The 14,555-nt window shown below is 45.3% G+C and overlaps 1 protein-coding gene across 4 annotated transcripts in view; it reads right to left on the bottom strand.

Annotated features, from left to right (window-relative positions):
* Positions 1-14,555, bottom strand: part of RPRD2 (regulation of nuclear pre-mRNA domain containing 2) — a 39,292-nt gene that overhangs the window by 18,339 nt on the left and 6,398 nt on the right. The gene's annotated exons all lie outside the window — the stretch shown is intronic.

Genomic DNA, 14,555 nt, shown 5'->3' on the forward strand with positions numbered 1-14,555 from the left:
TGGAACAGGAGCAGGACAACTTTCTCAGCCTGAGGGCCACTTGTCAGTGGTGGGCGGAGCCAGGGACAAAAACGGGCGGAGCAACGAATGTAAATTTTATTCTGCAAACAACTTACACATCCCTCTCTATTCTGAATCCAAGCAGGAGGCAAACCTATGCAATCCTCCCCCAGCCAGCCAGGGTATTCGCCAGAGTGTGGGGAAAGCAGAGGGCAGGTGAAGAATGATGTCTCCCCATCCACCCCACTGCTGCCATCACAGATTTTCCCCGGGCCCTACTCTGCAGCAGAGAAGGAGCCATCAGGTTTCCCAGACTCCACAAATGCGGCCCAAGTTCAATATCCCCACCCCCTGATGCAGAATGATGGCCCCTCCTCAGTGAGGCAGCCACACATGGGCTACTGCAATCCGTGCAGTCGGGCCATTCAAGGGCAGCTCCAAGTCCATTCTGCAGCCCTTCTGATCTCTGCTCCCAAACTGTAAGCCAGATGGGCAAGTCTTGTCCCTGAACTGCTGATATGAAGATCCGAGCAGTGCAACAGACTGTGCTGCAATCGGCTCCCATCACATTGGGGACAGAGGGCAGGGCAGCCTCGGAAGACGCTCCTCCTGCGTATACCCTGCCCGTAAGCAACCCAAAAGCCTGACTCAAGGCTATGTTCAGCAGGTACTTTTGCTAGATCTCATTTATTGCCTCAAAGGGGAGAGACAGTATGTTTTTGAGCACAATTCAAAGTGTTGGTGCTGACTTTTAAAGCCCTAAACGGCCTTGGTCCAGTATACCTGAAGGAGCATCTCCACCCCCACTGTTCTGCCCGGACACTGAGGTCCAGTGCCGAGGGCCTTCTGGCAGTTCCCTCACTTCGAGAAGCCAAGTTACAGGGAACCAGGCAGAGGGCCTTCTCGGTAGTGGCACCCACCCTGTGGAACGCCCTCCCACCAGATGTCAAAGAGAAAAACAACTACCAGACTTTTAGAATACACCTGAAGGCAGCTCTGTTTAGGGAAGCTTTTAATGTTTGACAAACTACAGTACTGTAATTTAATATTTTGTTGGAAGCCGCCCAAAGTAGCTGGGAAAATCCAGCCAGATGGGTGGGGAATAAATAATAAATTATGATGATTATTATGATTATTATTAGCAACAATTGTTCCTTGCTGGGCCCATATACTGTTAGTAATGTAATGAGGAGATGAAACTCAAGATGTAAAGCACCTGAAACCTAATAAAAGGTTACATACCCCTTTTAGCTTTTTAAAATTAGTCTGTTCTCTCTCTCATGATGAAAGGAATGTAACCACCGGCAAACAGAAGTAAAAAGCACAGAATGCAGCTTCTCACTGTAGCACTGTGTGGGTGGGAACCTCCAGCCTCCAGACCTCTCAATCTGGTCCTCAGCACCATCCCCAGGACACACCTCTCGTGCCTCTGCCCTCTCGTGCCTCTGCCTGGCGGGAACATGGGCCTGAGCTGTGGCAATGCCTCTTGCCTGCCTGGACAGCACAGAACAGAATCTAGCTCACCGGACAAAAGTTAAGGAGTCACAACTGCTACTTTGCCCACTTTGGTCTTGCCCAGGAGCGAATGCAGCCCTGACTGAAAAGAGGTCCCTCCCCAGGGCAGTGTAACAGAAACAGCGCTATCCAGTCCAAATTCCAAATGTGAGAGATCCAGCCTCTCACACTCATCAAAATGACTAGGACAGCACAGTGAAATCTTGCCTATTTCCCCATGCCATCGCACACCCTGCACAGCATCAAACAATTAATTATTCTAATTAAGTATTTATTTGCTTGCAAGCGCTCCTGCCATCGGTGAGGTTTAAAAAAACAGAACAAGCTGTCCTGGCTGCAAAGTGCTCCAGAGTTGTGATTAACGCCTCTTACGTGTCTGGATGGTAGGGTGGAGAGGTAGGTGCATGCAGAAAACTGTGGCTTGCACAAGGCTGGTACGTAGCCTACTGCATAGGTAAAGGTAAAAAGAAAAGGGCCTCTGGATGGTTAAGTCCAGTCAAAGGTGACTATGGGATTGCGGCGCTCATCTCCACTTTCAGGCCAAGGGAGCTGGCGTTTATCCACAGACAGCTTTCCGGATCATGTGGCTAGCAGGACTAACCCGCTTCTGGTGCAATGAAACACCGTGATCAGTTTGGATAAAAATCAATGATTAAAAAAATAAAATAAGTAAACAAATAATCCATTTTTTTTATTTAAATCAGATTTTTAAAATAAAATGCTTTTGGAGGAAAAAGCTTTCTAAATATTTTTCTATTTAAGTTACATTATAGTCCAAAGGCTATTCATCAGGAAATAAGGATTTGTTTTAGGTTTTTCATGTGTGGTAAAACTCAGTCTAAGGTTTTTTGTTTTGTTTAAGTTTAACCACATCAGTTAACAAACAGGGATACATATGCTACAATGTTATTGCTTTAGTTCAATAAATTGTTTAAATTGTTATTAAGGAAATGATCATTTTTCTCCTTCCAATAAAGTACAGCAGAAAGGTTGTCCAAATATAAACAGTTAACTTATTAAACCTCACAATAATTTCATAATTACCCGTCTATGTATTTCTAATAGTATAACCAAATTAGTAATTTTTGATATAATTGTAAAAACTACTCTGAAAATTTATTATTCCAAAAATGAAACCTTCATCTGCTAGTAAATATTAAGATTATACCAGCAAGAATAAGTCTTTCTGTAAAAAAAAAAATATTTAAACCAAGTCTTTTAAAAAAGGTAAAGGACCCCTGACAGTTAAGTCCAGTAAATCAAGTCTTACTGACTAGTGATTTAAATTTGATTTAAATCAAATCCACCCTGAACGTGACGGAAACCAGAGCGCATGGAAACGCTGTTTACCTTCCTGCCGCAGCGGTACCTATTTATCTACTTGCACTGGCGTGCTTTCGAACTGCTAGGTTGGCAGGAGCTTGGGCAGAGCAACGGGAGCTCACTCTGTTGCGGGGATTCAAACCGCCAACCTTCTGATCTCAGCAAGCCCAAAAGGCTCAGTGGTTTAGACCACAGCGCCACTCACGTCCTACCTACTGCATAACAGCAAGCATCACAAGACACTGATTTGGCTTGAACAGCCACCTTGGCCCCTGGCCCTCAAAAGGATGCCTCCCTTGGGTTGAAAATGCGCCCCACCCTTGCAATATAAAAAGGGAAGGAAGTAGGGCCAATTTGCATTAGCTACCAACTCCCACGGGTGGCGCTGTGGACGCGGGTGGCGCTATGGGTAAAAGCCTCAGCGCCTAGGGCTTGCCGATCGAAAGGTCGGCGGTTCGAATCCCCGCAGCGGGGTGCACACCCGTTGCTCGGTCCCAGCTCCTGCCCACCTAGCAGTTCGAAAGCACCCTCGGGTGCAAGTAGATAAATAGGGACCGCTTTCTAGCGGGAAGGTAAACGGTGTTTCCGTGTGCAGCTCTGGCTCGCCAGAGCAGCGATGTCACGCTGGCCACGTGACCCGGAAGTGTCTTCGGACAGCGCTGGCCCCTGGCCTCTTGAGTGAGATGGGCGCACAACCCCAGAGTCTGGCAAGACTAGCCCGTACGGGCAGGGGTACCTTTACCTTTACCTTACCAACTCCCAAGGTAAAGCCGTATTCTAACGCTCCTGATATGCAAAGATTGAAGTCTATTTTTAAGTCATCGGAAACTATAAAAAGCTACAACACTAAATAGCATGCTTATTCCACAAAAGACAGAAACAGACAACAGATTTTCTTTTGCCTGGCCTACCAGCATATTCTGCAATTACCACTGATTCATCAGTGAACTGACAGCCAACTGCTCTTCAAACCAAACATAAGGCAGGCTGAACTGAGATCTGCTAGTGGAGACATAGTTTTGTCAACAGGCTCTACAGGGACTGGTTTTAAATAAAAAATAAAAAATTCTAGCCACTAATTTAAATCAAGCTGAGGCGCCAACAGACTCAAGGGACCTATCTGTTGGATCAGCGGTTTTTTATAGGTAGCTCCCCCACTATGCTAAGAAAAGCCTTTAATAGTTTGTGCTGTCACATTTCAGGGTTCCAATTCTGCAGAAAATATTTGCAAAGATGTTCCTCACCCAAAGACCCATGATTATTTTAATTGTTTCTGTCATTTATAAATCGCTCCCCATAAAACACTCCAAAGCCATTAACAATAAATAACATCAACCGAAAAAGCGTATTGCCAAACAATTTATTCAAGTAGAGACAGGTAGAGACAGGTACAATCCTCCCCTGACTTAATCACTTGTCGGGATATGAAAGTCTTCAGTAGGTGCCAGAAAGACAGTACGAGATGCTGGCTGCCCTGATACGGAATGGAAGGGAGCTCAATTTCCTTCAGTGCCACTCCAAAGGCCAGATTCCTACACTGTAACAAACAGACTTCTTAATGCCATGGTATCCGCAGAAAGCAGCGATTACTAGGCAGACAAGCACAATTTGGGGACTGGAAGATGCTCTTTTTTAAGAGGGTAGAAAATTAGACTGCAAGTCTTAACTCTTGTTAACAAGCAACTCTTGTTCTCACCTTACCCCAGGTGTTTTACAAACCCTGGGATTCCTCTGAAGCTTATAAGGGTTTTTTGGGTTTTCTGAAGATCAGTAATGGTGGGTAAGGGATGCGGGTGGTGCTGTGGGTTAAACGACAGAGCCTAGGACTTGCCGATCAGAAGGTTGGCGGTTCGAATCCCCGCGACGGGGTGAGCTCCCTCTGCTCGGTCCCGGTTCCTGCCAACCTAGCAGTTCGAAAGCACGTCAAAGTGCAAGTAGATAAATAGGTACCACTCCAGTGGGAAGGTAAACAGCGTTTCCGTGCGCTGCTCTGGTTCGCCAGAAGCGGCTTAGTCATGCTGGCCACATGACCCGGAAGCTGTACGCCGGCTCCCTCGGCCAATAAAGCGAGATGAGCGCCACAAACCCAGGATCAGCCATGACTGGACTTAATGGTCAGGGGTCCCTTTACCCTTTACCTTTACTAACGGTGGGTAAAAGCAGCCTGCCCAGAATTACTCCTCCTCTTTCTATGAAGGACAGCAAAAAGGGGCTAGAAACATTCTTGGGCATACACAGAGCTCACAGAGGGTAACCTCTGAGCCTGAGGAGACATGCCTGTGTCTCACGGGGACTTAAAAGATGCTTCTTGCTATCTCAAAACACACAAAGAAGATGCAACTGGGCTCCTTGGCAATGGCAAGCGGGAGAAGGGTCATGGCTCAGTGGTACAGAATTCATGCCCTGCATGTGGAAGGTTCCAGGCTCAATCCCCAGCATCTCCAGGTAAGGCTGGCAATATCCCTTGCCTGAAACCCTAGACAGCTGCTGCCAGCCAGAGTGAACAACACTGAGCCAGTTGAACCAAGGGACTGACTTCCTATGTTCTTATGTGAGTGTGAAGATCACCAGCTTCCTTGATCCTTTGGGTTTACCACCAGCTCCAAGAACCTCATTGGACAATAAAGGCAGCAGCTTAGCTTCTAGCACTCACCCACAGACACCCCCATATACCCACACACCCCGCCACTGCAATTGCCGCTTCGCCCTGTGCCCAGTTCCACGTCCAGGCTGAAACAAGCAGACCTGCAGCAAAGTTTCATCACTTCATTCTTCCCCTTCCCTAATCTGGAGGCATGCAGACTGTGGACTCTAAGCCCATCATCCCTGACCACTGGCCACAATTGCTAGGAGTCTAGAAACATATGGCAAAGTATTCCCTCCCCAAATAGCACAATCCCATGCTCTTTACTTTTGATTTTAATGCTTTGTTTGTTGTAAACCGCTTTGAGGTTTTCTTACAATCAAGCTGTGTATAAATGTTATGAAATAAATAGAAATCCCACTTGAAATACTGCTTAGTACCTGTACACAGGACTGCAAAGCCTTTGCTTTAAAAAAAGTGCTTTTTATCGTGCTCATTAAAGAAATTGTCCAATGCAAAAAAAGAAAGAAAAAAGATCAGAGGAGACATTGAAAAACAGTCAATGCAAGGCTGCGCTCAAGGCAGGAGGCCTCCTTTTCTTTCAGAACAGGCTCTCCCCCCCCCCCATCCCACCTCCTAATTCTTCTCTCCCTTTGCTATGCAGAAACAGCATAAGGTCTGACCAAGATTCCACCTCTATCAAAACTCTCACCCAGTATTTGTTCCTGAGAGAAAACAAGATGCACCAAGCACGCTCCCCAGCTCCAAGTCTTGAATGGAGCAGCAAAATCAAAAGAGAATGAGTAACGTTCCCCCTCTTTCTGGGTGGGGGCAAGGGCTTTCAGATATACTGCCATCTGTGTGTACTCAACGACGACTCACAAGGCTTCAAAACCCTAAAATGTATTTTACATAATTGACTTTTTATTTCTATTCTTTGTATATCGTATTGTTTTATTGCTATGGCCGACGGCTGATGCAAAGAAAGATTCGTTCATTCATTCACCCACCCACAAGGGGCAGGTCCGGCCACACTAGTTCTAAAAGCTGCCCCTCTGTGGGGAGCGGGAAAGACCCCACACAACTGGCATCCAAGCGGCAGCAGGAGAACTGCCTAGGATGGGGGGCAGCCACATGGCGCCCATACATGTGCCTTCCAGAGCCCCTTCCAGCACCCACAGGGCTCCTCCCTTCCACCTGCTAAAATCAGCCTTGAAAGAAGCATTCTATCGTAGCCAGTAGAATATGCCAGGGTGATGGGCTGAGTTGTGATGTTCCTCCAGCATCCACAATAGTGTAGGACTAGCTCCTGAAATGCTCAGCACTGGCCCCTCTGAATCGGAAATGATTTTTCCAGCCCTGCCACCTTTTAGCTCTCCCCCCCCCCCCCCGCTGTTGTTATTCATTTCGCTTCTATACCGCTTTATATCTTCAACAGAAAAATAATAATCTCAGAGCGGTTTACAACACATTAAAACATCAAAAACAAAACAACAATTCAGAATGAAACATCACTGCTGAAAATCAACAAGTAAAGTATACATTCTTAACAGGAAACTAAATATCCTAAAGATTTCAAAATAAAACATTGCAAAAGAGGTCAACGGCAGAATGCACATTTCATGTAGCATAGCTAACCAAAATAAAGAAAGAAAGAAATATCTTAAAAAATTCAAAAGAAAACATTAGCAAAGGAAGTCAACTATAAACTGCACATTTAAAACATCATAATTAACAAGAGAATAAAATATTATTATAAGCAAAGAACGTATCTGCTGCCAATGGTGGTTCATGGTGGGCGGCGAGTCTGCACTAAGAGACAATAAAGATGGCCTCTTGCTACTCCTTCCAGCCACCTACACCCTCCTTCCGTCCCTTCCGCTTCTCTCAGCTCCTTACGCTGGAAACAAATATTTTCTTTGGCCTCCTGCAAGCACCAGGTTCACACACCAACCAAACCCCACACATCCCACTTGCTGGTGGCCAAACACACTCTAGGGGGTCTACTCTGTGGTCCTGGCTTAGCAGAAGGAGACCCTCCCTGCCCAGGTCCTTTGGCACAACTGCAGGATGAATTAACCCATCTGGGATTCAAGTGGCAGCTGTGCGAGGAGCCCTAGAAGGAACGTGCCCGCCCCACACAGCCAGCCCCGAATCAAGGAAGGAGCCTTGCTTTTCAGCAGGTGAAGCCAGAAATATGAGGAGAGGCGTTCAGGATCTCACTCTCACAGTGGACCCGAGCTCAAGAGCCCTCTCCCCTCCTCTGGTTTTCAGCAACTAATACAGTGGTACCTCGGGTTACATACGCTTCAGGTTACAGGCTCCCCTAACCCAGAAATAGTGCTTCAGGTTAAGAACTTTGCTTCAGGGTGAGAACAGAAATCGTGCTCTGACGGTGCGGCGGCAGCAGGAGGCCCCATTAGCTAAAGTGGTGCTTCAGGTTAAGAACAGTTTCAGGTTAAGAACGGACCTCCGGAATGAATTAAGTACTTAACCCGAGGTACCACTGTATTCAGAAGCAGTACTGCCTTCCAGTCCCTCCCCAAGAGTCACAATAAAATTGCTCCGGGGAACAAGGCAACTTCATTTCCTCACCTTTGTTCCAATGGGAATAAACAGGAGTGGAGTAATTAAAAGAATCTCTGGAAATTTCCTAGGATCTCCCCAACCCATCGTCTCTGTCCCTGTGCCTGGGATGAGGAAGACATAGCAACCCAGCGGTGATTTTACACATCTGGAGATATGAAACAGCTGTGTAGCGCATGTGTGGGTATGGGTGTGGAGGGAGGCTCTCAGCACAAACATAAGCCACTTGATCCTTGCCGTGGGGCTGAGAGGCCTTGTGAAGAGAGCACTTGAAACCTCTTGCCATAAAGCACAGGGCCTTGGGAAATGCAATTTGTGCGCGGAAGAGGAAAGGAACAGCGCATGAGACAGACCTTCAAAGGTGAAACTTTCTTGTAACGAATTTGTGGCTGCTCACTGCACCTTTAGGGCAGTAGTTGATGAAGCCAGTCAAAGACCGGCAAGTGTGCTGCTGTGGTTAAGCAGCCCAGAGGGAAACTGATCCAGTGGCTTTTTGATAAAGCTGTAATGTTTCAGGGTATCACCAGTTCAATGCTATGGCTGCTTAAAAAGGGGAGGGGACCTCCTTGATTCAATTCTCATGCCTGCTCCCCACTGCTGCCAGCCCTTATCCTGGCTGAACCACGTAAGCAGAGCTTTGCAGGTACTGACTGTATTCACATGTCATGATAATAAGCCAGAACTGCATGCTCTTGGCTTCTGGGGAATGAGCGCCCTGTTCCCAAGTGATGCAGGGCAGAAATTTCTACAAAGCCAGGTCCCCCCCCCCCCACAGAAAGACTTCCCGTTTCTGATGTTTGATAGTAAGAACGCACAGCACAGGCGCCAACTGCAAACACGATTATTAGGCAACCTTGGCTGCTTCAAACTTTCTAGCTTTACAGTGGTACCTCGGGTTAAGTCCTTAATTTGTTCCAGAGGTCTGTTCTTAAGCTGAAACTGTTCTTAACCTGAAGCACCACTTTAGCTAACGGGGCCTCCCGCTGCCGCCGCGCAACTGGAGCACGATTTCTGTTCTTATCCTGAAGCAAAGTTCTTAACCTGGAGGACTATTTCTGGGTTAGCAAAGCCTGTAACCTGAAGCGGATGTAACCCAAGGTACCACTGTATTTACTAATTACAGAGCAAAATTAACATGCTAAATTAGATGGGCAATAGGACATTTTCTGTTGCAAACCAAGCATTTTCCAGAAAACCTACACCACTGTCATGAACACTGACCAATCGCTCCCACTTCTCTCTTCACCAGTGCAAGAAGCAAGCTGAGATTCAAAAGTGACAAGCAAACCTTGGTTTAAGGCTGGCTGGGGATCCTGGCTTGTTAGAGAAGAACAAGCCAAGACCCTCCGTTCATGAATTGTTGGGAAGCCAACTTAACTGTGACTGCTAGCTTATTCCTCCTGCTTGTGCCAGGCAGAAATGAAGTGGGGGCAGCTGGGCCATGTGGGCCCCTGATGTTCCACAAGACCAGTGCCACTGGCTTATCCTGATGTGTGAACAGTGGCCACTGGGAGAGTTAAGCCCCTCAAGGCAAACAAACCAAGCTTTTCCCATCTTGCCAAAGCAAAAGAGAACATCTGCTAGCGACACTGTCTGGTGCCTCTGTCCTAAGCAGGGAGAAACACAGGGACCCAAATGGACCAGAAATGCATAAAAAAGGAGAGGATCTGGTGTTCTTAGAAATATAGTAAAGCTTAGATCTGATTTATTTCTATCATTTTCCAAAATTCCTGTGGGCAAAATTGTTCCTCACTCCCACCCCAGCTTCAAGATGTATGGAAGTTGCAAATGTCTAAATCACACAGCCTCTGCATTTTATACTGATTGTTCGCTTTTAACTGCATACTTTTGCCATTTTTGTGATTCTTAACTCTACATTTTGCTTTAATGTAAACCGCATAGAGGTCATTTTGACAAAATGTGTTGTCCAAGAATGCAAAGTAAGTGATAAATGAATAGCATCAGTTCCAAATGCTGCTCCATTGGCTGAAGAATGCAGCACTATCTTTCTTGCTGGTTATTTCACATCCCCAAACTATTTTTCTCTGCTCTCCCACTCAAAATTTGAGCTCCGCTCTGGCTCAGAGGCACATCTAGCCTCCTGTTAACTTCCAAACTTCACAGACTGTTTAAGAAACATCTTCAAGGTATTAATTAGCTCCCATTCAACAAACATCAAGCACCAAAAAGCTGGCAAACTCCAAAGTCCAGAGTTAGGCAATACCTTTACTATGCACAAAGGCAGCACAAAAGTGTGGCAAGCTTTTGAGCACTGCAGAACTCTTCATCAAATAACGTTACACAAGGTAGGACATGACTGGATGAGGATTTCTTTTTTTAAAGTAAAGGTTAGGCGGGCTGTTGTATGGTGAGGTCAGCCTGTATGTTGACTCCATTCTGAGATGGAGATTTGCAGGCTGAGTCCCTCCCAGGTGTTGAGATCTCAGGTTGCACACCTGGGATTCTAGGATAAAGAAGCAATGGCTGCTCCCCATCTCTCAGAAAAGAAACGTCTGGCTTGCGACCTGCTTTGGTCATACGCTGTTAAACAAAATACACAAGCTCTCGGGCAGGTAGAGAACTGAAGCAAAGAAGAACATGGCAATATCAGCAAAGCCAGGAGTTAATTTAGGAAGATGCACTAGATAAGAGAGTCACAAAGTGTAGTGCTACCCAGTGGCTGGAGAGAATGTAACTCTATCATCTTCAAATTGTAGAAGACAAGCCTTTAGCAGCTGCTAAAGTATTAGCAGGCTGATTTTACAAATTTATTTAGCCTGCTACTGTTTTTATCCATTGTTTTAATGATTTTTAGATATGCTATGTTTTAATATGGTGATTTTATTATTTAATTATTACAGGTGTTGCTGCTAACATGCTGGGAGCTCCCTCGAGAAGCTGCCTATAGATTAAGGATTGTAACCAGCTATTAATGGGCATGACTAACTTAGGTCCATTCATTTCAAGGTGTCTATTCTGAGTAAACCTAGTTGGATACAACTAATGGAATTTTAAAAAATAAAAATGGAGATCTTAAGAACCTCTACACTACACATTTTGAATAGAACCTTGCTTTAGAAACTGTTTCGCTCATCATCCCAAAATAGTTATCATTTTGTTGTCATAGACTCCCCCCTCCAGGTGTTTCCCAAATTTTCTACTGACATCCAACTAAGTCAACTGTCCTATGAGCATTAGGCCATTGATTACATTGGGTATACTCTCGTGTGTGAGACTAACAATGTATATCACCCTTCCAATTATTCTATCTATGAAAAAGTCCTTCAGGAAGTAGAAGAGGAATAGGAATAAGAGAGAAATCAGAGCATCCCCTGGGGGGGGGGGCTCCACATTTAATTGTTCACACATACAGCTCAAAACTAGCTAGCCGGTTTGTTGTCCCTTGACTGGTCACACATTTCAACAGTAGCAACCTTTCCATTCCAATTGATGAGTCATTTGGCTAAACCTGAAGGCTTTGTTACATACAGCCATGTGAACAAGAAGCTTGTCCAATTTTTTACATACACGGTCTCCTTGTGTCTTTTCCAGTTTGGAAATAGCAGTCAATCCATTTATTTCCTTCCACGTATAAAAAATCCCTGACTCTGAAGGCGAGCAAGACTTCATTCACCCTCAACTCCTTTAAAGAACCACGTGAGCAACCACGAGCTCCACTGGGGAAATGGTGGGATATAAATTAAATAGACAGACAGACAGACAGATAGAGTTGTCTCTTGGCTTGGAGAACAGAAACAAACATTATTCAAACATCCCTTTTCCCCTGTGACACTCAAGTCAATATTTACAACCAGACCCAGAAGTTTCTAAAGCAGCTTTGCAGCAGTGGGCAATTCTGCAAGGGAAGAAAGAACCAGCCCATTCTGCTACCCCTCCTCTCTTCCGAGGTACAAAAGAAACCAGAGAAGGGCAACTTCTGTGTCCTCCAATTCTAAGCTTCTTGAAGCAGGTGTTCAATGAAAATGAATGAGATTTCTGAAAAACAATGCCTGGGATCAGGGTGTTCCTCCGGTGTGAGAGGTATAGTATTGCTGGCATTGAGGTAGGAGAAGCTGAACCATCACACACCGTCTGGCAGAAGCAGGTGCTTCCACGTTTCCACTAGGTTCATGCGTACAATTTGTGCATCAGCAACCAGGTCCCAGGAGTTCCCGAGGTCTCTGACAAACGCTAACTCTTTTTAAAAAATCACCTAGAAATCAAGCCAGGTGTTTACAGGAGTGTGGAAAAAGAATCTGCTCAAGGTTGAGTCCACAGAAGAGCCAAGAGAAGTATAGGCAATGGTGGAGCCTCCATCTTCAGTAGGTGCTGCTAATAAGACCTGATCCTTAAGTGTGGGATTGGCATGCAAGCAGCATGTATGAGAACCAAAATGTCGAGATTCCTGCATTCCCTTCCAACTCTGCAATTCTACGATTCTATAAAAGGCTACCCCTACCCCCAGATCAGTCTTTGTAAAGTATGTTGTTGGATTACAACTCCCATGATCGCTGACCATGGGCTGTACTGGCTGGGACTGGTGGGGGTCTGAACCCCATAATCTCTGGGAGAAACCAGGACTGATAGGGAAGGCTATCTGAGACCAAACTCTCTGTCCATGCTCAGATAGAATCAGCAAGCCATGGTGTGTTTACCAACACCGGAAGCTGCCTTAAACTGACTCAAGCCCACTGGGGTCAGTGTTAGAAACTGAGATATGAAAGCTAGGAGCTAAATGGCACCTTAAACCTAGGTTATGGGCACAACAACAGAATGTCTAGATGCGCTTTTATACAGCAAGAATACAAAGCTGAAAATGAATGAAGTGCAGCTAAAATTCATGTTCATTTTTCACATGGTCTACTCCTCCCCTGCCCACCCCTCTAATATTCTTAAGAGGGTCTCCTCCTCAGTCTTCAGAGAGTAACTGGAAGTGTAGAGACAGAAAAGGGTCCTCCTTTCCTTCCACTCTGCAGTTTTAATCTGAAATCTTAGGTGCGGTACTGCACCAAGAGCTCAGAAACTACTCACGCTAATGAAATTTCCTGTCGCAAAATGCGCCTAGAACAATGGGAGTTTTGAACACTGACTGGGGTCCACCTAGCTCAGTACTGCCTACACTGACTGGCAGTGGCTCTTCAGGGCTTCAGGCAGGGATCTCTCCCAGTTCTGCCTGGAGATGTCAGGGACTGAACCTAGGGCTTTCTGCAAGCAAAGCAGATGCTCTAACACTCAGCTACAGCCAAATGGTGGTTGGTTGAAACTTCTGAACAACCTGGCAGACCAACCATGGTTTGTTTTGTGGCAACAAACCATGGTGTGAAGCCATTGTGTGTGGCTAGCTTGCAAACCGTATGGCTTTGTTCTGAGCCCAGCTTAGCCATGGTTTGTTTGCCTCCTGTCACAGATGCTCGCCAAGCTTCAAAGGTACAGGAGGAGAAAAATGAACCAGTTTTGGAGAAATAAGCTGTGTGGCATCTAAAAAGACAACTCGTGGCTTCTGAACAAACTATGGCTCAGTTTTATGTGTGAATTCAGCCACTGTGTGCACACCAGAAACCCTTTCACTGAATGTTTTCTTTAGAAACATCTCATTTTAAAGATCACAAAACTCCCAATAACAGCTATTTTGCAATTCATTAGGATTTTGATAAGCAAACTTCATTTTTCTTTTTAAGACTTTTGTTACGCCCAACTGCCTTTTCCGTATCCCACCGCAACTCCTAAAGTTGCAGTTTCTAATTAATGGAAAGAGTTCACATAATACATAGACAATCAGGACTCTCACAGACTCTCACAGTCCGCCTATGAAACAATCCCACAAACGCCGTTGTCACAAGGTCTGGAAAGATAGTGTGAATGAACCAAAATTATCGTGAAGGACTGGCTCAGGGATTCTCAGACAACCCACCATGCACCTCCAGACTATGAGGGGAGCAAGCAGGAGTCTACGTTTCACAAAAAGAAAAGAAAAATAAGTATGTGATCTGCTGCAAGTTCAGAAGCTGATCCTTGCAAAAGAGATGTATGAGAACATCCCTAAGCAGCCAACATTCAACACTACCAAGTGCATTCACGGCTAGCGAAGCACTCTTGACTTGTAACTCAGATTTGCATATTCCTAAAACTAGCAGAAGTTGTTCCAGTAAAATCTTACTGCCTTGGCTTATTTCCTTCCCTTCATCGCTAGGAAGCAAGCCAAGTGCAACTTTCTAATACACTCCTTTAGAATACAGCACTGACTGCACCAATATAGTTGCTCACTTTTGGGGTTTATCTTGCTGCAATTACAGCTTAGGCAATATTTTGTCCCACAGGAACAGGTTTCAGCTCAGCTGCAGGTACAGAACAGAAGGAAGCAGTTAGCTCAGTTGGTTAGAGCATGGTGCTGATAAAACGCCAATGTTGCAGGTAGCAATGTTAAATTCTCGAGAATAATCTTTTGGAGAAAATTCTTGATTAATGAGAATATAGGTATTAGAGAATTTTCATTTAAAATAGGAGAATATTCATTTTAATGCATTGAAAATGATATGATTAGTTAACA

Source organism: Podarcis gaigeae (assembly GCF_964106915.1).
Source record: "Podarcis gaigeae genome assembly, chromosome: 16".
NCBI lineage: Eukaryota > Metazoa > Chordata > Lepidosauria > Squamata > Lacertidae > Podarcis > Podarcis gaigeae.